The following is a 26233-nucleotide window of genomic DNA, read 5'->3' as shown; positions in this document are numbered from 1 at the left end:
TGAGTGTGTGCGTGAGTCTAGCATGTTGCTTTGTCTGAGCTGAGTTCTTCTCATACTCAAAGACAGACTCTGTTAGAAAACCTAGTGATCTGCCTCACTTCCTGCATAGTCTTCTGTGGCAGCATCCTCATTGAAATGAGATCTAATATGTTACTGATTTGAAATGCTTTACAGCTCCACACACACAACACAGCTTAGCATGGAAGAGATATCTCACAACTGTAGACATTTGGTAATACTGTGTACAAGGCATTATGAAGATATTAATGCATTATATCTTTGTATAAATAAGAATTTATAAAATGCATTATAATATTTGCAGATTCATCTTTAATTGGTTGTGTGTCATGTGTTTAAATGCATTATACCTTCTAAATGCATGCATAACATAAGTGGGTAACACTTTATTTTACATAGTTACTATAGTAATAGTAAGTAACTATAAATTATTATATATCAAACCAAACCCTAATCCTATAGTAAGTACATGTAGTTATATTACTCAGTACTTAAATGTATAATTATAGTGTAACAAAGACACCTTTAAAATAAAGTGTAACCCATAAGTATTACAATTATTATAACTGTGGTTAAAGTTATTTGTGAGACCATGCAATGCATTATAAGGTGAATTACAAGGCATAATTAATGCATTAAAATACTTTTATAATGGCTATGACTATTTCAGTAAATAATTTATTATTATGTTTATTTACAATTGACATTGTTTTCCCTTTATCCGCCATATTGGAGTCTTTCGCAATGCATTCTGGGATTGTATTAAAATCAGTCTCTACAAAAGACACATGCGATGCTGCTTTTGAATGTGGTCCATATTAATCAACGAGATGTTCCATTGCGTAGAAACTAATCGCAGACCTCTACTCAACAATCTACATGATTCAAGGTATAATTTATGCTCAAACGGTGCAGGATGAGATGCAAGAAATTTTCAACAAGCAGAGGCTGAATGTTATAGTGATGTTACAATGGTTAAAGGGGTTTTAGTCCTTATTGCGTTATAATACCTTTAAGTGGTAAAAAAAACCCACTGCAACAAAACCTCTTAGCTTACTGGCTGTATAGCCTTATTTAGTACTTGGCGTATTTGCTAAAACAAAATATGTTTGGCATTCCAATGGGAAAAGTAAAAACTGTACAAAAAGTGCCCAATTAAATGATCTTTAGTCCTACAGGTGTGTGAGAGAGACGGACAGAAGCGCATTTGTGAGATAAACAATGAGTGAATTGACTGTGTGCTGAAGCATTATACAGCATTCAGCACAAGCCAAGTCCATCAAATCCATCACACACACTCACACACACACAGGGAGAGAGAGAGAGAGAATAATGTAGGTCAGAATAATACATCAGCTCACAGTCAATTAGACACTGCGTGTGTTTACTTGCTGCTGGTTTTATGTGTGGGCGGACAGCAGGAGTTGAACATGTGCTCGAAACGTGTGTGTGTTTGCTTGTGTGTGTGTGGGGGGGGGGGGGGGATGGGGTCCTGGTAAACCCTATGATATGGGGACAAAATGTCCCCGCAGAGATGGCAAAATCCAAAATCCATTTCCTTATGGGAATTACATTGTTTGGTCCCTATGAGGAAAACAGCTTATAAATCAGAAGTGATGCTTTTTGAAAATGCAGAAAGTTTTCTGTGATGGGTAGGTTTATGGGATAATATAAACAGTTTTGTACAGTATAAAAATCATTATGTCTAATGAAACTCCCCATAAAACATTTAAACCCAACGTGTGTGTGTGTGTGTGTGTGTGTGTGTGTCGATGCCAGTCAGTGGTGGTCAGTGTGAACATGTGGTTTAGATTCAGTGAGCTGGCTGTACTGCTGGCGTCTCTCCAGAGGGAAAGACCTTCACAAACACACATTTCTTTAGTTTACTGCCTGTTCTTTCTCTTCCCTGACACTCCTCTGTCAGCGCCATCAATCCATCCATCACCGCTGTGAATGGATAGGAAGGAAGAGTGACAAATAAGATCTCTTTAATATCTCAATTGTTTCAAATGGAGACTTCTGCTTTTCAGATTTTTGCAAAAAAAAAATAAAAAAAAAAAAAATTTTTGAAGCAACATATAAAAAAGTTTTTGGAACAAAGTGCTGATAAAGTAAAGATGCAGGGTGCAGGTCAAAAAGTCCAGGATTTCATTAGGTCTTACGTGCTCATCTGAAGATTTGGAGTGACAATCACAGTCATTTGCAGAAGTTGAAAGTTCCCAGATTATAGTCATTCACCATAGTTAACCGACTCCACGATGTCATTGCATCACACTGTCCATTTCCCCTTCAAAGACTCTGTGAGTGCTGTTTTACATTTATAAAAGGGATTACTACATACAGTTGTGGTCAGAATTATTGGCACCCCTGGTAAATATGATCAAAGATGGCTGTACAAATAAATCTGCATTGTTTATTCTTTTGCTCTTTCATTTCTTTTTATTTTTGTTGTTTGTTTTGTGGCAAACATCTAACTTTCATTGGAGTAAAACAATTGAAAGGGGAGGGTAAACATTATGAAATAAATGTTTTTCTCCAAAACACGTTGGACACAATATTGGCACCCTTTTATTAAATACTTTTTGCAACCTCCTTTTGCCAAGATAACAGCTCTGAGTTTTGTCCTATAATACCTGTTGAGTTTGGAAAACACCTGACAAGAGATCAGAGACCATGCCTCCATACAGAATATCTCCAGATCCTACAGATTCCAAGCTCCATTTACATTTGAAAGGCAGGCAACACAGCACTGGTCGAAAACAGTCACATTGGCCCCAGGCCATCCTCACTGTCAAACCATGAATTTTGATGAAAAATTATGCCTCTACCTTCATTTTTGCAAAACTCTAACCTACTGTATACATAAAGTTCCCTGCAGTTTCCTGCTGAAATGAACACTCAAGGCAGTAAAACGGCAACCATTTTTATTTCTTTTCACACAAATTATGGTTAATAAAGACTTATTTTCAATTGGTTCCTTGCATAATGTCTAGAACTACTTTTAGTGCATGATTTGTAAACTAATACATTTTGACTAATACATTTTGACTTGGCTTGTCTGACATAAACTTGCTCGGTAGCTCACCTGGTACAGCATTGCACTTGAGATAAAAGAGCTAAAAAAAAAGCTAAATTTTGTACCTCACGTTTGCTTTTGTTAACCTTATTGGTTAGGTTTAGTTTGGGGTCTAGTGTAGGTGGTGCGTTATTTTTTAAAAACTGTAGAGCATTAACCTTTAAGCACCACTCACTGGACATTCAATTTCCGAACTGCCGTGATGCGTACAACAACCAACGTAATAAAACGTTGGCAGATTCATGTTCATCTGGTTTGGATAAAACTGAACGTGCTTTTTGCACCATTAACTGAACATTTCACTCTGGAAGTTATGCAAAACGTGTAATTTTGCCACAAGCACCTATTTCCAATGAGTCTCAGATGGCATTGTTGGTTGCCAATAAAGATTTGCTTGTTTATGTCTAAAGTCAACTTAGATTTTTTCGTAGATTAAATAGATCATTAGATCATGTGACATTATGGTGCCTTCAAAACCGGTCTGAAAGCTGTTTCCTCAGGAGGTGCCTTCATATAAAAACTCTGTCTGTGAAGTCATTGACTAACTGGGCAGGAAGGCAGCTGCCTTAGGTGTCGGACATAACTGTCTCTCAACCCCTCCAGCCTCGAGCTGAACAATTACCTCTCCATCACACACACAACACACACTGACAGACCCTATCAGACCAATGATTCCGGGGTCACCATGTGTGGCATTCTCCAGAATAATGACCATTCTGATCTACCGATTTGATTACGGTCATGAGAAAACATCTGCATTATATGTGAGTGTTTGTGTGTGCATTTGACAACAGCAGATTTCTCTGAAATACGGATAGCTGTGCTCTATGTAGATTTGACATTTGTCTATTTCTGTGAGTGTGCTTAAGTCTAAATCACCAGCCCACACTAATGGTGTCAGGGTTCGGGGTTCGGTCCTGACTATGATGACCAGAGGTTGCCCTGCACACTGCCTGAACATTAGTCCTGCATAAAGCACCACATTAAGCAGACCATCCTATGAAAATACACACACACAGTTCATTAAGAGCTGGAGAAAGCAACAGAAACATTTAATGGACATTTAATGATGCTTACGAACTAGACAAGAAGATATTAAAGAACTAGGCTATGCGAGTGTTTTTTTGTCATGATGCGAAATGTTTAAAATCACAGTAATTGTGGCTTAAGAATTACTATCGTATCGTGGGGCCTCTGGTGATTCCAATCCCTGATTAAATGTAATTTCCAAGAACGATAGCTGATCCATTTTAAGTTTTTCTCAGTGACCTTTTGACTGAAGAAAGCAATAAATCTAAGAAGTTAACTTTCGTGTGACCCCTTAATTGAGGAGTTCACTTATAAAAATAGGTCTTTTAGACCAGAGTTAAATAAACATTAAAAATGTTTACTGGCTTGTTCGCATCCATAAGATGTTTTGAAAGGAATCATTCTTTCACTGATGTCTAAACACTGTAAAGGTTTGTGTACTGTAAGGACCCTTTCACATGACTCGCATAAACTTTGCCCGATGCACTGAACTTATCAGCATCAGTTACAGCATCACACAAATAAAGCACTTAAAATAGAAAGAGTTCCAACTTTAACCCTGTCTTATGAATTTAAGAGTACAAAGCAACATTTTTTTTTTATATAACTGGTCAAACTTTATGCTGTTAAAACAGTAGCGCACCTGCATTGAAGTCCAGAGATTGAGTTTGAAGTCAAATCACTGAATTGCACACAGTCACTGGACACTTTTGCATTGCCTACATCAACTTTACTCAAAAGCCAAATGAATTTACATTTCAGAATGAACGCAGAAATGAAAGACAGCAAGACGTGGAGGAACCCCCAAAATTATCTACAACTACAAGTACTGGAAGTCCAAAAATATGTTCTCGACCAGTTTAACTGTCCATGTATTTATTCCAGAAAACTGTAGAACAGAAAACTCAGTTTTCACAGAAACCATGAACACGTCTAGAATGCAACAGAATGCAAAACATTCCAACAATCAAATCAATCCTTTGGTAGTATTGTGTGAGTATTGACAGAACGCATTAGGCAGATGAATGGACAGTGAATGCACTGTAGTCATGCTCTAGGGAAAGAGTGTTTGTTGGATTGATGGGTCAATAACCACTACACTCTAAGGCATCATTAGTCGCAATTCTCGGCAATTCTGCCTGTAACAGCATCCTCTAGGGCCATTCGTTAAGATAAACCAATCAGCGTCCAGCTCCGCAGATAACTTTAATCCATTACCTCTCCAAATTCAAACAAAAGCTGAAAATATTAGCCTGATGGTTAATATTAAATGCATCTGTTCTTGGATATCATTGCATAGGACTTCTATATAAGTGAAGGTATATAACTGTGGCTTAACATTTACATAACATTTAAAAAAATATAAAAAATGTTATCAGTCGGTGAGTGTACTACCAACACCGATCCACAGCACTTTAAACGTGTCTGCTGTAGTTCAAAGCCGCTGGAAAGCATTCAGTGTCTCAGATGCATTTATCTGAGTGTGTATGTAGGGAGACCTGGTAAAAGCAGGTGGGCTGTGACCGATGACCCACCAGAAGACAAATGCTTTTAGCAGGAGGGCTGCTGACATTTATGTTTCATGTGGTAATGGACGATGACCCTCGGGGGTCAAGAGTCGACCTTGCTGAGTCATTCCAGCACAGTGGACAGCAGCTGAAACTTGAGCCAATCAAAACAGAGCGTGCCGCCAGCAGGCACAGCACTGAGCCATAGAGAACAACACTGAGCCAACAAAACAACATATGAAGAGTTCAGATGCAAAAGCTGCTAAACGCCACCTCCGTCAAAAATGAGATAATAATAGTGAGCAAATGCTCTCCGCACATAGCATAAGTTTATCAAATACTTTAGCTTCAAATCCACTAAATCCAACCTTAGCCCATTCAGAAATACCGGTTAGTTGGCAGAAACCACTAAAAGCACTTCCCTTTTCCAGCAAAATCCTCTAAGTCCACAGAAACCAATCAGAAGACGCGAATCGAATCATTTGATTTCAAGATGAATGATGGTGTGCGTATGAGCCGGCTTTCAATTGCCGAGCTGCAAGTTTTTAGCATGTTTTGTCCATCGTTACAGTGGCAATGACAGGATTTCATGAGTAGCAAGTAAACACAACTTGTGCTGCTGTAAAAATCTGACAGAAACGGACGCGGCAGTCACTTACAGCTCCCCCTACAGTGTGGATCAGTTTCTTCATCGGTATATTTTGAATTCTGCTTTTATCATTTTTAATGTTTCCAGTTGCATCTTTAGTGATTTTGCAACTGTTTACTGTCTTGTTGTCCAAATAGGTGGACTTTTTTTTGCAAAAAAACACACATGGACTTAGCTGGTTTTGCAGCAAAAGACAGTTCAATTTGTTAAATACCAATGAATTGACTAAAGTGACGTTTAAAAAAAAAAGGCATTTTAATAACTGATTAATAACCCTTTCATTGCCATTAAAGTGAAATGACTGAATCTAAACATAGGTGCCTGAAAAAAAAAAAAAGAGAACTCTTCATATGTTTTCACATGTTATTGCACTAATCAGAATTACTCTACAAGTTGTAGAAAGTAAAATGCTTCTCCGGGACTGGAACAAACAAATAAATAAATAAATAAATATGTGACTCTCTGGGACTCCAGAAAAGAGCTAATTTAAATAAATAACCACAATTTAAATAAATAAACAAACAGATAAATAAATAAGGTAATTTGCAAACTATGGCAGAGAGAAAGATTTGTAGTGAATAACACTTTTTCAGTCTGTTCCATTGTATGACTTCAGAAGACTTTGAGCATAGTGTATTATCACTTTTTATGATAACTTTGTAACATGCTGCTCAACAGCCTCAGTCTCCATTCAACTTTTAGTGTTTCACAGAAGAAAGTAAGTCAAACTGGTTCGGAACAACATCAGGGTGAGTAAATGATTACAGAATATTAATTTTTGGGAGAACTATTCCTTTAACAATGTAACTAGGGTCAATTTTGAGAGAAAGACAATGACCTAGAAAGACAGACAGAACAAAAAAAAGAATTTGACACTAACAGGGACAAAAGACAGAATGAAGAGGAGAAAGAGAGATACCAGCTGCTGAAAAAGAGAAGGTAGCCTAAAACACTGCTAACACACAGAGACAGAGAGAGACAGCCAGTAGAGATGGTTATGTAATATCCACACTGAGAAAACACTGAGGCAGTGTGATCAAAGGCTTGTGGTGCAGAATGAGGCCTGAGGCTCACACACAATTAGACAGAAGGTTTTCATAACATCAAATGGAGTGAATTACCTCAGAAACATATTCATCTTGGACAACCATTAGAAGGGGGTCTCAACAGTTTCTCCAAGACAGAAATGTGATTCAGTGTGACTACACACTAGAGCAGTGGTTATCATCTGGTGGGTCACTACCCAAAAATGGGCCCACGGTCTCTTCTGTTCGGATTGAGAGGGTAGCAGGGATGTTAAATGCAAATAACCATATATTCATAGAATTAATCAACGGGCCTATAAAGGGGAGGGAAAATGCTCGCCATATTATTCATTGTTGACGTTGAAGGTTGTGCATCTAATGAAACTATACAATTTCCATCCGTCACTTGGTGGAAAGCAAAGCTAAATCAGCAGATCATGCGTGACATGCCATTATTCTTAAAAACCATGAAGAAAATTACACAAGGTAAAATAAACAACACACTCTCATGGCTCTATTTTACATTTTGAAATTGATGTCTAATTTGCATGAATTTGTACGATCTCATTCACAAATGTTCATATAATCCGCTTACGCCCCACTGACGAATATGTTTAGGGGTGGACCCTCATGCTTGCTTCTTTTTCTCATTTTAAATCACATCGTACGATTTCATACAAAATCACCATTACGCAAAATAGTAATGTTTTCTTGTGAGTTGGACATTTATACACAGCATTAAATACAGGTGCAGTTGCAATGAAGATACACATGATTTGTGGAGGACACATTTAGAAACCAATAATCAACCATTATTGCATACTATTATAAGCAACTATTTTTGTTTTTGTACATGCTTTCAGTATTGGCCCTGTGTTGGATCCTGATTTAAAATCTGGGTCCAGAAACAAAACCCCTCGGATTACAGTGTGAATTCGTAGATTATAAGGGATGATTTGCGAGGTCCAAGAAAAACTCAAGGATTTACAAAAGCGATGATCCGTTATGTGAACAAAAGTCACAGATTTAGGCACTCGTAGACCAATTTTTGTGCTTTTGGAAATTAAATTCACAGTATTGAAACTGATCCTCTCTTTCAATGCCCAAAAAAACTGATCCTGCACATTCCTCTTCATCAAATGCTCCCTCAGAGCTTTCTCTAGTGTGTAGGCACTTTAATGGACAGCAAATTGAGACTTTTACACAAGTCTGCCGTTTCTCAGACTTGTTCAGAAATCTCACTGTGCAGTTTTAGAAGAGATCCCAACAATGTGTCAAACTGCACAGCTTTGCCAAGACACCTAAGTCTCCAAATCGAAAGTCAGAGATCTTAATATGAACACTTAATGAGAACATGAAGCCTCGTGAAACATGCAACAAGTGCAACCACTAAGCAATAAACTGGAAAGCCACACAACAGAGGAGTGGATACACACAAACTAACACTCTCATGTGTGAGGGATTTATGATGATCAGATGCCTTTTCATACTGTTGAAGAAAGTGAATTTAATAAAATGACAAGTTTCCAGACCATTAAAGTTTTTTCAGCTTTCCAGAGATGACTCACAGATCTTGGAAATAAAAAGCAAAGTTTCTATCTACACCAAAGAAAGGCTTGCTGTTTCAAAGTTTTGCGCAAAAAACACTTTTATTTGCAATACAATGCTCCTCTTTATACTGACTCAAAGTGTTCCAGAAGAGTGGAGGCACCTTGACTCTGTCATGCTTTCAAGACATAACATGTAAACATCTGAATGAGCCAATGACATGAGTTTGGGGCAGGACTATTTGTTTCCTTTGGACCAATGGCAAATTCATCAAACATTTCTTTATTTGAGATTGTCTGTTTGGCACCACAAAAAAATACACTTTACCTTTACCCTTTACATTTGCTTCCAAATATTCAAACTTGACATCAGTAGGACGGTCATGTGAGCACTAATCTGGCATCATCGACATCAAACCTGGTGCAACACATCTTGTGCTAGGTTTGAATATGTGCAAGCATGAATGAGAATTAAAAGTTAGCAGTAAACAAGATTTTCAGCAAACTATTTATCCTCACACAAAGCTATTGTATGGATTTAAGAGATTTCGAATATAGCGCATGACTCATTTAAATCATTTAAACATGATATGTTTATGGTGCTTTGTTGTTGTTTTTGGAGCTTAACAGTCCCTGGGAACTTATGTTGTGTAGAAAAGACAAACAAGGCTCATTGTAAAAAAATTAATAGAAAAAAGAAACATTTCTTCAAAATAATAATATGCTTGTAACGATCACCAGCTGGAGCTGCCCTTGTGAGCCACCAGAGGGCAGTCCACATCAGACTATCCTATTCACTCACAAACTACAGTTCCCATAACTCACTGCCTGGACTCATCATCACTTATCACTGATCACATTCACCTGTACCTCATTCACTGATTGCATTCACCTGTCTCATCATCCTGTTAGTCTGTCTATATATACCTTGTTCATTCATTCACTCACCGCGAAGTCTTGTTAAGTGTTACACTGCTATTCTGAGCGTTTCCCTGGTTGTCTTGTTTCTTGTTTTTGGATATCTTGCTAGTGATGGCCAGATCGAGGCCTCGTGAAGCAATGAAACAGTTGAACCAAATGTGCCATATTGTTTCGAGGCTTCGAATCAATCCGACACCCGTCTCAACGGTGACACCTAGTGGTCACTTGCATGTGTTGATCTGAAACAACCTTGACGAGCCATTAAAAAAAATGTGTTTTTTTTTATTATTATAATTTTCTAATATAGCCCTATTCGGACGGGACTAGTTTTCCAAACGACGTTTGAGTTACAATTCTTATCAACCTACGTCTGTGATTTCATGTACGGATTCGGACGGGACTAACATCTCCGTGTTTATTACCGAGGTAGGAGTGTCTGTGTTTTACATGTGGGCATTGCAGAAGATCACGTGTTCAGAATGCGTGGATTGCGTATGAAATTTGATCAAATGTATTTTGAAATTAAGTAGGCCTACTTTGAAATATAAAGTAAACCGTCCAAACGTATTTAGTGTTTTGTAAACATTTTATAAAAATTGTAGTATAAAAAACTAAACATACATTTATCATCATGATTTTATAGAACTGGGTTCTTATAATAAACCCACACTGGAATAAAAAGTTTTAACTTATATAATTTACACGTTATGTAATTAAGTGCAGAAATGAAAGTAATCTTACCTGAAACTGATATTACAGTTGCCAGTCTTAACAGTTTACGTGATTTGGCTCTTCTTGTTGATTTCATTTTTTTATTTATTCGCAGTGTAACGTTACCGAACACATCTACATGTCTAACGTACATCCATTATCGGTGCGCAAAAAGCAGAAACTTGAATACCCGGCGCGATAGCGAGAGATTGTACGGTAGTTCACGGTGACCAAAAACACAAGAAAAAGCGTTTTGGAAAAAAACATTTTCGGCAATCACAGACATTCGCATTCGGACGGGATTAGATTTCTCTGAGGACCGCCGAGTTTGACGAAAAACAGTAGGTAATTTGCTCTGGAATTTTTACAGAGGTCGTGTGAGAAAAAGACAGACATGGCAGATTCGGACAGGATTAAAATCTCAAAGTACGTCTGTGAAACAGAAATTTCTCTAACGACCCCCTGTGAAACTAGTCCCGTCCGAATAGGGCTTATGTGAAGCTTGTAACCTGTAGGCGCCTCACTGTGCATAATGTTATTTTGGTCCTGCAAAATGAATATTAATAAAAGAAATCAAGCCACAATGTCTCACTTTTTTAGAGATTTTTATTCAAAAATATTAATTTCTCTGCTGTGGAAGGACTTAGACTATTTCTTTTTTTACAGATAATTTCTCCAGCCTTTGAAAAAATCCTCTCACAAGGGACACTTGTTGCTGGCATGCAAAGATATATATATATATATATATATATATATATATATATATATATATATATATATATATATATATATATATATTTTAATATATTGTTTTTGGTGATTTTCCTTTTATTGTGACAGGACAGAGCGATGACAAAAAACAAGGCGGGAAAGGTCCACGAGCCGGGGCTCGAACTCGGAACGCCCGAGTGCAAAGGCGCTACGTGTCGGCGCACTGACCACGAGGCCATTGACGCCAACTGCAAATATATTTTTTAGCTAGGACATACAAATGAGGAAAGATTACTGCTATCTCTTTCCAGTTTCATTTAAATTCCAGTTAAATTTAAATGTAAGCCTAAATAGCCTATAGGCTAACTAATCAAATCGCACTATGTCACTATATCACCAAAAATCCGCTATCTCAAAATCAAACTCCTCTCACAAAAACCCACGAGGTCAATATGCGTTGATTTCACTTTTATACAGATGTGCGACTGTGTGGTCTGTTCCCGACCGTGTCAATCAAACGCTGATTCGGCGGACCACACCTGATGAAACACTTCGAGGCTTCGTTTGGCCATAGTCACGTGACATGGGTGTTTTGAATCACGCTTCGGATCAGTGTTTCGAAACATCTGCGCTTCGGGATCTCGCAAAGCTTCGGAACGACTGTTTCGCGTCAGCCATCCTTATATCTTGCCCTGTTTCCTGGATTACTCTCTTGCCTCTGGTCCCTGGATTATTCTCTTGCCTCTGGTCCCTGCCTGTTTTGTTTGTTTGTTTGTTTGTTTGTTTCTTTGTTTTGGACTGCTTTCCTGTGTATGACCCTAGCCTGTATGTTGGATTACGCCTCTGGATTGCCCCACAAAATAAAGCTGCATTTGGATCTCCTACTTCGTGTCTCTGAGCAGTACGTGACAGAAGACTTCGCCACACTTCAGATCCAGCAGCTATGACCTCCTGTAATACAGCAGTACGGATCTCACCTGATCTTCCCAGCATGAGCCGGGAGTTCGCTGGACAGATCGCGGCCTTAGCCCTGGATAGCCTTGATCTGTTCCAGTACACCTGGGGTTTTTTTCCTCTCGCTGCCTCTTGCTTTCTGGGTGACGAGGCTATTAAGTTATGTTACCGGCTGGGGGCTAAGGAGGTCGACCCGAGGGAGCTCCCCGATCTCTCTGGTCTGGATTGGAGAGAGGCACTCTCCAGATGTCTGGAGAGCTTCCTTCCGTGGCACCCCCGTCCAGCCGAGCCTGCACTTCACGCCAGTCCAGCCGAGCCTGCACTTCACGCCAGTCCAGCCGAGCCTGCACTTCACGCCAGATCTGCCGAAGCCAAGACAGCAAGCGACATGCCCGCCAAGCTAGAGTCTTCACCGCTGGTCCCGTCCAGCACAGAGCCCTCTTCACCGCTGGTCCCGTCCAGCACAGAGCCCTCTTCACCGCTGGTCCCGTCCAGCACAGAGCCCTCTTCACTGCTGGTCCCGTTCAGCCCAGAGCCCTCTTCACTGCTGGTCCTGTCCAGCACAGAGCCCTCTTCACCGCTGGTCCCGTCCAGCACAGAGCCCTCTTCACCGCTGGTCCCGTCCAGCACAGAGCCCTCTTCACTGCTGGTCCCGTCCAGCACAGAGCCCTCTTCACCGCTGGTCCCGTCCAGCACAGAGCCCTCTTCACCGCTGGTCCCGTCCAGCACAGAGCCCTCTTCACTGCTGGTCCCGTCCAGCACAGAGCCCTCTTCACCGCTGGTCCCGTCCAGCACAGAGCCCTCTTCACCGCTGGTCCCGTCCAGCACAGAGCCCTCTTCACCGCTGGTCCCGTCCAGCACAGAGCCTTCACTGCTGGTCCCGTCCAGCTCAGAGCCCTCTTCGTCGCTGGTCCCGCCCAGCTCAGAGCCCTCTTCGCCGCTGGTTCTGTCCAGCTCAAAGCCTTCTTCATCGCTGGTCCTAACCAGCTCAGAGTCCTCTTCGCCGCTGGTCCTACCCAGCTCAAAGCCCTCGCCGCCGCTGGTCCCGTCAAGCTCAGAGTGCGCTTCTGCTGATCCAGAGACTGTTCACGTCGCTTCTGCTGATCCAGAGACTGTTCACGTCGCTTCTGCTGATCCAGAGACTGTTCACGTCGCTTCTGCTGATCCAGAGACTGTTCACGTCGCTTCTGCTGATCCAGAGACTGTTCATGTCGCTTCTGCTGATGCAGAGATTGTTCACGTCGCTTCTGCTGATCCAGAGACTGTTCACGTCGCTTCTGCTGATCCAGAGACTGTTCACGTCACTTCTGCCGATCCAGAGAGTGAGCTTCACGTCACTTCTGCCGATCCAGAGACTGTTCACGTCACTTCTGCCGATCCAGAGACTGAGCTTCACGTCACGTCCGTCCGTCAAGTGTCTCGTCCCGCCGAGACTGAATCTGTTCCTGAGCCTGAAACTGATCCGGATACTGAGCTTGAATCTGTTCCTCTTCCTCTTTCTGCGCCTGTGTCTACAGACAAGATGGCCGACTCCACGCCTGTGTCTTCGGACAAGATGGTCGACTCTACGCCTGTGTCTTCGGACAAGATGGCCGACTCCACGCCTGTGTCTTCGGACAAGATGGCCGACTCCACGCCTGTGTCTTCGGACAAGATGGCCGACTCCACGCCTGTGTCTTCGGACAAGATGGCCGACTCCACGCCTGTGTCTTCGGACAAGATGGCCGACTCCACGCCTGTGTCTTCGGGCAAGATGGCCGACTCCACGCCTGTGTCTTCGGACAAGATGGCCGACTCCACGCCTGTGTCTCCGGACACGATGACCTCCGCCACCGAACCAGTGTCTCAGGACGAGATGGTCTCCGCCGAGCCAGTTTCTACGGACAAGATGGCCGCTGACACGTCTGTTCCTGAGCCGGAGCCAGTGTCTGTTCCTGAGCCGGAGCCAGTGTCTGTTCCTGAGCCGGAGCCGGTGTCTGTTCCTGAGCCGGAGCCGGTGTCTGTTCCTGAGCCGGAGCCGGTGTCTGTTCCTGAGCCGGAGCCGGTGTCTGTTCCTGAGCCGGAGCCGGTGTCTGTTCCTGAGCCGGAGCCGGTGTCTGTTCCTGAGCCGGAGCCGGTGTCTGTTCCTGAGCCGGAGCCGGTGTCTGTTCCTGAGCCGGAGCCAGTGTCTGTTCCTGTTCCTGAGCCGGTGCCTGTGTCTGTTCCTGTTCCTGAGCCGGTGCCTGTGTCTGTTCCAGTCCCTGAGCCAGTGTCTGTTCCAGTCCCTGAGCCGATGTCTGTTCCTGTGCCCTGGCCGCCCGAGGGGTCGTCTCCACCCTGGCCGCCCGAGGGGTCGTCTCCACCCTGGCCGCCCGATGGACGGTCGTCTCCGCCCTGGCCGCCCGATGGACGGTCGTCTCCGCCCTGGCCGTCCAATGGACGGTCGTCTCCGCCCTGGCCGCCCGATGGAGGGTCGTCTCCGCCCTGGCCGCCCGATGGACTGCCTGCTCCGTCCTGGCCTCCCGTATTACCACAGTCTCAAGGTCCTCTTCCGCTCCACGGACCTGGCCCTCCATCCCGCCCCCGGATCCGCCTCCGGGCCACCTCCCACCTGGACAGTTTTGGAGCGTCTGGAAGCCGCTCTTTGGGGAGGGGCTATGTAACGATCACCAGCTGGAGCTGCCCTTGTGAGCCACCAGAGGGCAGTCCACATCAGACTATCCTATTCACTCACAAACTACAGTTCCCATAACTCACTGCCTGGACTCATCATCACTTATCACTGATCACATTCACCTGTACCTCATTCACTGATTGCATTCACCTGTCTCATCATCCTGTTAGTCTGTCTATATATACCTTGTTCATTCATTCACTCACCGCGACGTCTTGTTAAGTGTTACACTGCTATTCTGAGCGTTTCCCTGGTTGTCTTGTTTCTTGTTTTTGGATATCTTGCCCTGTTTCCTGGATTACTCTCTTGCCTCTGGTCCCTGGATTATTCTCTTGCCTCTGGTCCCTGCCTGTTTTGTTTGTTTGTTTCTTTGTTTTGGACTGCTTTCCTGTGTATGACCCTAGCCTGTATGTTGGATTACGCCTCTGGATTGCCCCACAAAATAAAGCTGCATTTGGATCTCCTACTTCGTGTCTCTGAGCAGTACGTGACAATGCTGCTTCTTGCACGTTTCGTCGCAACTTTGAAAATTAAATGTCCAGTGAGTGGCACTAAAAATTGCATTCAATTGTCCCGACAACAGGTTAATGTAGCAACAATTTACCTTGGTTGTTATACATATTGTGACGGTTTGGAAATTAAATGTCTGGTGAGTGGCACAAAAAGGTTAACGCATATCACATTTGAAAATTACGTAGTACCTACACCAAACCCTAAACCTAATCGATAGTGTTTACAAAAGCAAACATGATAAAAAAAAAAAAAAAAAAAAAAATGCATTTACTGTAGCAAACATTCCATGTTAGCTTGTTATAAGGGTTTTTGAGCTCTTTAATCAAATGGTGTGAGTCATGTTTCACGGGACTCGTACCCGAGCACTATGCGTTGCAAGTGCAATGCCAAATAATTTATATGGAGCTGATTATGTGATGCAAACATCAAAATGTGTTAGTTTACAAATCATGCTCTATGGTAAAAGTGTTTTGAGGTCATAACAGTGCAAAAAATAAAATTAATAGTGGTGGGCCGTTATCGGCGTTAACGTGCTGCGTTAACACGAGACTCTTATCGGGCAATAAAAAAAATATCTCCGTTAATCTATTCTCCAAATTGGGTTGGGAGCTATACAAGCTATGATGACGCAATCTACCGGAGGCCGCGAGCTACACCCGGCTGCAACGCATCATATTCGTCGTCATCTTAAGTAAACACGGCTGAAAGTGAAAGCTGGTGAAAACATCCATTATTTGGACTTGGTTCGGATTTAAGCCGTCCGACGAGCAGCAGCAAAATAGACAGAGTGTGTGGGGTAACAGTTCGGTAAGTTAACACACGACTAATCCGTTCTACCACCTCAAATTCAAAACGAAACATATCACCTAATACCAGCGCGCGCGTATTATTCCCAATATATCTTACTGGTGTAGCACATAATCTCTGTCTGCGCCCGATTTTAAGAATCGTTGTTGTGTGTCTTTTTAACTGAAAAGACATCAGGTAGACAATATTCTAATTTTAAATTTGGGGTTTCATAAACTCCAAGCCATAATAAACATTAGACCTACTTAAGTCTCTGCAGCTAGTGTACTTAAATTTTATTTATCTGCAAAATTATGTTGTATACTTACAGTTTTGCACAATATATGTTCTCAAAATTACATACACCCTTTAAAAAAAAAAAAAAAAAAAAATTAGCAGTTGTTTAGCAGGGTCTGTGTAACCTGTTCTGAAATGGTTTTATTATAATGTATATCGTTATCGCAAGAGGCTGCAATATCGCAATATGGATTTTAGGCCATATCGCCCATCCCTAATTGATAGCCTATAGTAGGCCTACCTAATGTTGCCTATGGACGGTAACAGTACAGTAGTAACCTTTTACAGTCTATGAGTAGAACAGCTTTCTCAAGCAGTTTGTGATGCATTTTGGAAGCAGGAGATGAGACCCTGGTCTAATGCGCCACCTGGCTTGAGAAACCCGTTCTCAAATACTTACTTTTATAGTCATTATTTGGGTAGCACACATATTCTGAATGCCTTCGGCAGAATTCAAATGAGCCTTTTTAATCTAGATTAATCTAGATTAATTTCAAAATTAATCTAGATTAATCTAGATTAAAAAAATTAATCTATGCCCACCTCTAATAATTAATAAATTTATTAATCTATAATCTGCATTCATTATTTGTTTAAAAATGAATAACATGTTTAGTATTTTACAGCAACTAGTGTTTATTTCACATGGAAACTGCAGTGAATTGTATTTTGGTGTTATGAAAAATTCTCGTTTTGTGTTTCACAGAAGAAAAGAAGAAGAAAATCAAATGGGCCTGGGGTGTTTAAATGATGACAGAATTTATACAACTTTTTTTTACAATTCCTGGTAACACTTTATTTTGATGGTCCCTTTTGAACATCCTGTTGACTATAAGTAACGTTGCTCCTATGTGTCAACTAACTGTCATTAGAGTATTAGTAGACTGTCTGCTGTATTAGTAGACCATCTGAACTCTTTATTGTGATGCTCCCCCAACAAACATTCTACTGACTATAAGCAACTACATGTCAACTTATTCTGACCTTAACTCTACCAGTCTACTAACACTAGACACTCTAATGAGAGTTAGTATGAAGGTGTAACGTTACTTATAGTCAATAGAATAATATGTTAAATGGACCATCAAATTAAAGTGAAACCCAATTTCTTTAAGATTGAAGCATTATAATGGTTGCTCACACACAAACACACACAGAACTCACACACTTCATAATCACTTTAGGCTTATAGAATGCTGCTTCCCACCACTGATCTGTGCTTCGCTTGAAGTAAAGACTAGTGGTAACTCACAGCATTAAAGGCTAAACCAACAAAACCAGATCGCATGTGACAGCAGGAAAAATGAAGATAGCGCTCTCTGTCCCTCTGTGAGACCTGTCTCAGGCACATGTGTTTTTATTTAGTGACGATCTTCAGACAGACCTCTGGGTCTCGGGGTCATCAATCAAATGTCTTTCAATCCAAACAGAAAAGCAGATGAGAGACAAAGGGAGGAGACGGAGGGGGTGGCGGAAGGAGGGATTGGGAGTTGACCTGGGTCCAAAACCCTCGATAAATCAGGACCAAACAATAACAAGCGCTGCTTTATGTGGCCGGGATAATTCATCAACTCAGCACGAGCTGAGACTGGCCCGCTCGAGCCACTGTGGGAAGATGGGATGTTGCTTATCTGAAAGATGAACTGAGTTCAGTGTGTGTGTGTGTGTGTGTACTCATAAAAAACATTCTTCAAAAAGCACCTGATGTTGTTTACACTCAAGTCTTCTTCAAAATAATCAAACAAGTAGCCAAAATAGCGACATTGGCCATAAAGTTGACTCAGATCTTTTTTTGGGGTCCATTTTAGGCTTCTCGGTCAACTTCATTCCATTCACATTATTGTTTTGGAAATCTAGACCATGACCATTATATTAAATACGTTATTTATTACTTACATATAAATAACTGGTTACACTTTATTTCGATGGCCCACTTTAGACATTCTACTAACTTTGCAACTACATGTCAATTAACTCTCATTAGAAAGTAGACTGTTAGGGTTAGAATAAGTTGACATGTATTTGTTACTTATAGTGAGAAGAATAAGGGGAAGGTCAAAATAAAGTGTTAGCAGATAATAAGCAGACAGGGGTCAGAAAGCTCTCAGATCTAATAAAAAAATATCTTAATTTGTGGTCTTACGTGTTTGGAACGAAATGAGGGTGAGTAATTAATGACAGAATTTTCATTTTTGGGTGAACTAACCCTTTAAGTGGACCAAAATATGAAAAAGAACCAGTTCTCATTGCAACATGAAATAAACTAAAAAATCACTAGGTTTATTATTATTATTATTATTATTATAATAATGCAATGCAATACTATGATGGTTGACAAATGTACAAATAAACAGTCCTCATATTTATCATATTCGATACTCACATTTTTTCATGATTTTTCTAAAATGTGATGTATGGAAGTAAGTCCAGTAAGTGTTGAAATATTACTAACAATATAAAAGTTAATCTTAAGTTTACTTTATAAATTCAGTATAGATTTCACAGAAAAAAAGAAAAAAAAGGGAGTATAAACTATCAGTCAGATGACAGAAGGCATGCAGTAGATTATGTACAACAGGTTTTCTTTTCCGGCAAAGTTTTGATCATGTTGATCATTTAAAGTCGTTTTTAAAGAAATTTGTGCATCAAATATAATAAAGTAAGCTTTATAGGGTTAAAGCCAAGGGGCCCCAGTTTTCTGATGCTTAGACATATTCATGCCGCACACACACTGCTGGTAAAGTGTTCTCCTGAGAGTCCTGACAGGGTGGGATTGAAAGTCTATGAGTGTGGACATGGAGCGAGCAATCAATAGAGACCCATTACGCAGAGGTGTGTGTGTGTGTGACTGAACGCAGGGTTGGGAAAGTGCTTATTTGAGTCCACATCAATATTTTTCATCCTTTCTCAATACCCTGTCCTCTCTCTCTCTATTTTTCTCTGTTTAGTTTTCCTCACATGACAGACCCTCCTCTTTAATTCTCCTCTCTTTTTCTTCCATAGTCTTCCCTTGTCACGCCACTCTCTGCTTGCCTGTGAATTGAATTCTCATGATGAAACTTCACATCTTTCTAATTTTATTGAGATTGGCAAAAACACAAGCCTAACGGTGTGTGTCCACTAGACTAGAGTGGCAAAACTCCGCTCAGTGCCGCTGGCAACGCGTCTCCGCTTTGGGGTGTGTCTGATGCGAGTGTGTTTAATCAAAAAAAATTTCAACACAGACACAGTATAATCATCAGAGATGCACGTGAAATAGACAAGCTTTGTTTCTAAATGCCCCAAGCAAAGATATCCTGTCAATTTTACAAACTTTTATAAACCCAGCCAGCATAATCACAATGAACACATCCAAAATGTAAACAAAATGATTTAAGCACTAAATCCAGCATAAACTCCGGCACAATTTACATATTTTTAAACTGTCAAGACAGACGTCACATCCCGAAGCTCACAGCAATTGGCTGCCAACTGCGTTTTTCGCTTGATATTGGCATAAAGTTGTCATTCTAGATCAGTGGTCTCAACGCTTTCTCTGGTCCGCTGTCAATCCCAAAATGCACTGCGCGAGCGTGAAGCTCGACTTCCATAGGAATGAATTGAAAACGCTCGCTCCGTGCCAGTGGAAACGCACCGTTAAAAATCACCGGCATTGGACAGAAATTCTGCTTAATTGGTTCAAAGTTAAATAAATAAATAAATAAATACATACATAATCTCATATAAAGACAAAATATCTCAAATATTGTCTTTGTCACATAATGCTCATTCCACAAAATTAGTACCATTTGTGTCCACTTGATGAAGTGCATTAAAACTAAAATCATTTTAGCAAACTTTATTGCAAGCTTAAATATATTTATTCAAAATTAATTTGAAACTTATTGTAATACAAATTATGATATATAATTATAGTATATTATAGTTAACTAAAACTAAAACCATTAAAAAATAATAATTAATTACTTGAAACAAAATAAATGTTAACTGAAATAAAATAAAATAAATTATATTTCATCTAGTTGCCAAGGCAACATTTCTTATTTTCGTTTAGTGTAACTTGATGTACTAAAATAACTAAATCTAATACATACAAATTTATAAAAACAATATAGACATTTAAAAAAATAAAAGTAAAAAATTACAACAAAATTACAAAAACTTTAACTAAAATTAAAAAGCAAATATAAAAATAAAATTGAATTCAAAATATATAAAAAAAATTATAGTAAGTAATTAATGATACTAAAACAACACATAAAATCATCATATCACCACATTTTATGTAAAGATGTATTTTTTTTTCCAAAATATGTGAATGTATGAATAGCCAGTCATATGAAAAATATAAAACTTAAAAATTATATGAACTCATGCCACATGTTCTGCTCTCGTCTACCATGCAGCTTTTTCATGCTTGAAAGGATCTGTCAAACATAACACATCCTGGCAGAGTTATTGTTTATAGAAATAATATATATTTTACCCTATGGATGCTAATAACTTGTTTGAGAATGACTCAGAAGTGTTTTACACTATTAAAGTGAAGCTTTAACCATAATAAAGTAACTAACTGTTTTATGTCCAAACGCTGCATGTCTTGTTCTCCATGAGCTCAATCTGTTAAAGATAATGCTGCATAATTGTAAAGTGAAGATAACCCTTGACCTTTGATCTCTGGCACTCAGGCATTTGAGCCTCATAGAGATCATATCAGAAGCTTTTAAGGTCATTTAGCTGTAGTTCATTGTAGGCTGTAGTTCAGTTCAGTTTATTCATACTAGATTTTACATTTTTTTAACAAGACCACCCCCAAGGTATGATACTCAGGTCTCTAGATATGGCTAATTATTCATCCATTGTATTGTCCACCAGTTGAAAATCAAGTCTGATCTCTTACAAAAGATCATCCTCAACAAGCTGTCAGCATCAGAGACCAGAAACGGAAACAAGACAGCAGCCAGCACAAGGGAGTCTCTGTGGATTTTTACCGTCATTCCAGTGAGGGACATGTATCATGCTTGTGCTGACATTTCAAGCACAATGTGAGATTGTGCTGCATCCATGGAAGGGATGGTCAAGATATCCACCGAATGCTGCTGTATTCTCCTTTTACAAGATGCTATTGGAAATTTCCTCTATTACAATTTTTATGCAATCTCTGAAATGGGGCAGTGCAACAATCAGTCTCAGTCTCTAGCCTTATAGATGCAGAACAGCAGAACAAGAGCAACAAACAAGAAAGTGAAATAAAAAGGGACCTTTTTCCCTAAAAGCAAAACAAACTGGTTCTGGAAAGCCTGAAATTTGTTTGATCTGATTTAAACCTCAGAGGTTTATGATGCCTTCACTCAATTGCAACACACTTTATGACAGCGTGGACTGAATTTCAAATGGCTCTTTGCTGTCTTAAGTCAGTAAATAAACTGAACAAAGGTCTTTTTATGGCAGCTTTACACAGCAAGACTGAATCCACAGATCTGATCTGTTGACCATATCCAATTTTTTGTCCCATCTGTTTGCAATCACTAAAAGACTATCCAAGTGTGTTTACAGTATAGCGCTGCACTTCCCAAATGGACTGTGCTTTTAGTACGCCATGCAGAGTTGGGAAACAAGAATTGATTATTTAGAATTGGTTCCTTTTTGTTTCCAAAAAAAAAATGAAATCCAATGATGTTTGGTTCCATTAACAGACAACCAAACGATGTTTAGTTTCGCCAATGTGGATCATATTAAAGTACTCTAACAGTGTCTCTTGCACTTCTAGTGAATCATCTGTCCTTCAACACAATAGAAGTCTTTCTATTTTGTTGTACTGTACTTGCTTGTTGCAAACCGCAACAAACATACAGAGTAACTAGGGTAGTCCAAATGATTAATCTCCATCTCAAATTAATGAATTATCTGAGAGGTTTTAACTTACTGAGAGGTTTTAACTTAAAGCCATTACTTTTGCCATGTCAAACACAGAATAAACCAAGAACTGTTACTCTAACTGTTACCATGCCCAGTGTAAAAATGCCCTTAGTCGGCTGAAGACTTAAGTTTGGTTTGAAGATGTAAAACATACCAAGCACAATGCTCTCTCACCATTCCTGATTTCTAACACGCACTCAACAGCATTCGGCGTGGTCTTGGGACTATCAGAGGAGAAACGAAAGCTGCTGCTCTCCGTATGTTTTACCGTTGTCTCCTTTCACGTTCATATGTAAATTGCACAAGCTTTTTTCATACATTAGATCAAAAGATCTGAAAAGGCCCATACATTTACCCACCAATAGACCCTCCCCTCTAAGAAATCAGGACAGAAGTGGTCAAAAGTGGACAAAAGAGACAGGTGTAAACGGGAATGTGTCTCCCTCGTCGCATGAAGGCAGGCTTTCTACTGCTTGCAAATGGAATCTTTAGAGGTGACAGTGGATTGCCATTCATTTGTTGCCGCCTATGCGTGATTACATTGTAGGCGCACTCTCACTTGTATCCAAGGTAAATCATCAACACCATCATCCATTACATGTGTTTTACTGAACAAAATACATTGCCATCAGCTAAGTTACTGCGCAGGTTACTTTTCTTCCTAAACATGTGCGCACCAGAGTCTGTGTTGCTTTCACATCCACGTGAATCCGAACTCAGACCACCTCCTTCAGGTAGTCTCGGGTTTGGTAACCCGGTGCGCAACTAAAGATGATGACAAGGACCTGTCCTGATGCTCCAGGAATGTGGTTGGGAACCCCTTCTCTAAATCATACTTTCTTTAGCCCCGCCCACCGATTCGCTCATGTCACGAGACAGACGCAAACACAGGATTACTCCAGCAACAAAATGATAGAGATTACAATATATTTTGAAGTGCCAGATTGTGGAAAAACAGTTATCCTAACATTCTAAGAAAGCATGGATAAACTTTATTTTTAGAGAAATTTCAGTCAGATCATGTCAGTAAGACATTGTTCTTTTGTTCGCTTCATTTTACTGAGGATTACTTTTTAAACAAAGACACAGTTCAATGCAGGTTTTTCAGAGCCAACTACATTGGATCCGACAGTAATGTCGCAACACACAAGTGTGAGTTTGTCTTTACCATGTGCCACTATTGCTTTGTCTGATATAATTTTTTTGATATGTACTGAGTATTTATCCTCTGAAACCCTTCATCTCCCCCAGCTCCACCTGCTAGGGTATTTATGCATGACTATTTATACAGAAGCAGCATGTCTTACATTCTCACAGCAGCATGTCTGTGTGTCTTTTAGCAGTAACAAGTCCATACTTGCTCTGCAGCAGAAGCATAGCAGCTTTAGTCCACCAAGACCAAATACATTAACATTGCTATATTCAATAACTTGCTAAAACTATTCTGAGATTTTTTATCTGAGTGCTAAATGCTTAGTTTTGGACCAGAATGAGAAAACAAATTTGCTGCATAACAATAAAAAAAAAAAAAAAAAAATTAATGCGGATTTAAGAGGAGAAAGTGGCCAAAATCTAATACGTAACAATATATATATGTTCCAGACTCTGTGATAATTGGACAACAAATGAATCACATTTACACTACAACTAAACAAATAATTGTTCTATTCTCAGTGAATGTAGGTTGTCCTTTCACCATTATTAGAGAGAAGAAAATTGTATAATGTTGTGGAGACAGAGGACTGTTATAGTGTCCAAAAAATGCCTTTAGCAGTTGTTACGAAATAGAGGTGCCAAGACTGCTCTATACCACTGTCTAAAATAAAAATCAAATCTGGAAAAAAGCAATGAAAATCAAAAAGTATCTCTGGCCAATCAAACAAGGCTTTGCGGCACAGTCTCCACAGTGCTCGGATAATCACTTAACTGCCTCCCTACCCACAGTCCTTCAGTAGTGGGCTCTCTGCTAGAGCGATTAGGTTTCTATGGGTTTGGCATGATACCAGGAGAATATTCACAATAAGAGCAGTGTGCTACAGACAGAGCGCTCTTCCCAGTGTTCTAAGCTTACAGAGAGTCCGAGAAACAACATGAACACATACAAAGAGGCAAAAGATGATAGAAAAAAGCAAAGAATAGAGAAGGACAAAGACACATTGAGGACAGATAACAGAGATACAAACACAGTGTACGAGCAGCAGAGAGCTCCGGCAAGGCAACACAGATTGAAAAATCTAGAAAACAACTTATTTAAAAGGATAGTTAATCAAAAAAATGAATCGTTCCAAACTTGTATGAATTTCCTTCTTCATTGGAACACAAAAGGAGACATCACACTGAATGGGGAATGAGGCTTTCAAGCTTCAAAAATGTTGTGAAAGCACCAAGTAATTAATATGTCTCGTATATTATATTCCAATGGCCTCTTTAAGGGATAGCTCAGTTCACCCAAAAATGAAAATGATCCCATAATTTACTCACATTAAAGCCACCCTAGATGTATATGAGTTCCTTCTTCCAGCCAAACACAATCGGAGTAATAATAAAAATATCCTGGCTCTTCCCAGTTTTATAATAGGAGTGAGTAGAGAGAGATTTTGAAGCCCAAAAAAAGCACATCCATCCATCATAAAAGTTATCCATATGGCTCCAGGGGGTTATTAAAGGCCTTCTGAAGCAAAGTGATGTGTTTTTGTAAAAATAAAAATAAAAATCCATATTTATAACTTTATACACTATTACTGGCTTCCGGGAATAACCATACGCCATCAGCCGAATAGTGAATTATGACCTGTGTATATTCAAACACACTTTTGGCAGAGGTCTAGTGTCCTTGCGTTCCCTTTCGTGGTCACTAAGAGTTAAGTTGTGACGACGAATGGAGTTTCGCTTAGAAAGCCTATCACCTTCGAGAATTAGAAAACGAGCCAATGGCAAGGAAATGCCATGGGTCTATGGAATTTGCATAGCGTAACTCCGCCCGACCTCGTGGGTATATAAGGAAGTTCGCTGGTAACATGCAGTTATGTTTTCACTTCGGAGCCAAGAGCATTCTTCACTCCACAAGCCATTCTGAGATCTCCATTCATATCTCTCACCTCTTCAAAACGAGCGACTCTCCAGGTGTTGGTGTGACGGCCTCGGGTCCTCGGGAGATGATGATTCGGCTGTGCTGCCGCCTTCGGGCGTGCCAGCACTGTCCGAGTCAGATCCTGAGTTGACTGCCATGCTTTCCCAGGCAGCCGCGAGCATTGGGCTTGAGTGGAACCACCCTGTCCTGAGCACTTGCGGCTGGACAATTGGTTTTTGGGTCCCCCATTTGATGAGCTGCGTGCCGCCACCGACCTCGCTCTCCGAGCGACGAAGGTGACCACACGCTCCCTGGGCCAGGTGATGTCCACAAACGTGGTCCAGGAGAGACACCTCTGGCTCAACCTGGCCGATATGCGAGATGCCGAGCGAACCCACTTCCTCGACACTCCCATCAAGGACTTCGCCCAACAGTTCTTGACCGCCCAGAAGCAGACTAAGGCGATAAAACATACTCTGCCTCAACAGCCAGCTGCTGCCTCCACCCAGCCGTCGGCACAGAACCCTCAGCCTGAGATGGGCTGTTCAGAGATGGCGATCAGTTCTTGCCAGGAGGTGGTAGCAGGTCACCTCCTTCCCCCGGTGGAGGGCCGGGGGAGAATCTTTTGTTCTCCACTCCCCGCTGCTCGCCCCACGGTGGGCAGCACCCTAATGTGGTTAAAGAAAGAACTGATACACCCATCTCTGAGCCCCCAGAGGTCCCGGATGACAGTGCGTGCCGCTCACAAGCCTCGCCACTCTCGCCCCCCTCTGTCGCCAGACCCATGGCAGAGCAGGCCCCCGTGGAATGCTAGTCCTTCCCTGGCCTCCTCTGTCAGGATGTGGC

General features: G+C 40.7%; 1 protein-coding gene across 2 annotated transcripts in view; it reads right to left on the bottom strand.

Moving 5' to 3' along the window:
* Nucleotides 1-26233, bottom strand: part of raraa (retinoic acid receptor, alpha a) — a 198292-nt gene that overhangs the window by 102640 nt on the left and 69419 nt on the right. The window lies entirely within an intron of this gene.

The sequence above is a fragment of the Squalius cephalus genome, assembly GCF_949319135.1.
Source record: "Squalius cephalus genome assembly, chromosome: 19".
NCBI lineage: Eukaryota > Metazoa > Chordata > Actinopteri > Cypriniformes > Leuciscidae > Squalius > Squalius cephalus.
This window is presented reverse-complemented; position numbering and strand designations above follow the sequence as displayed.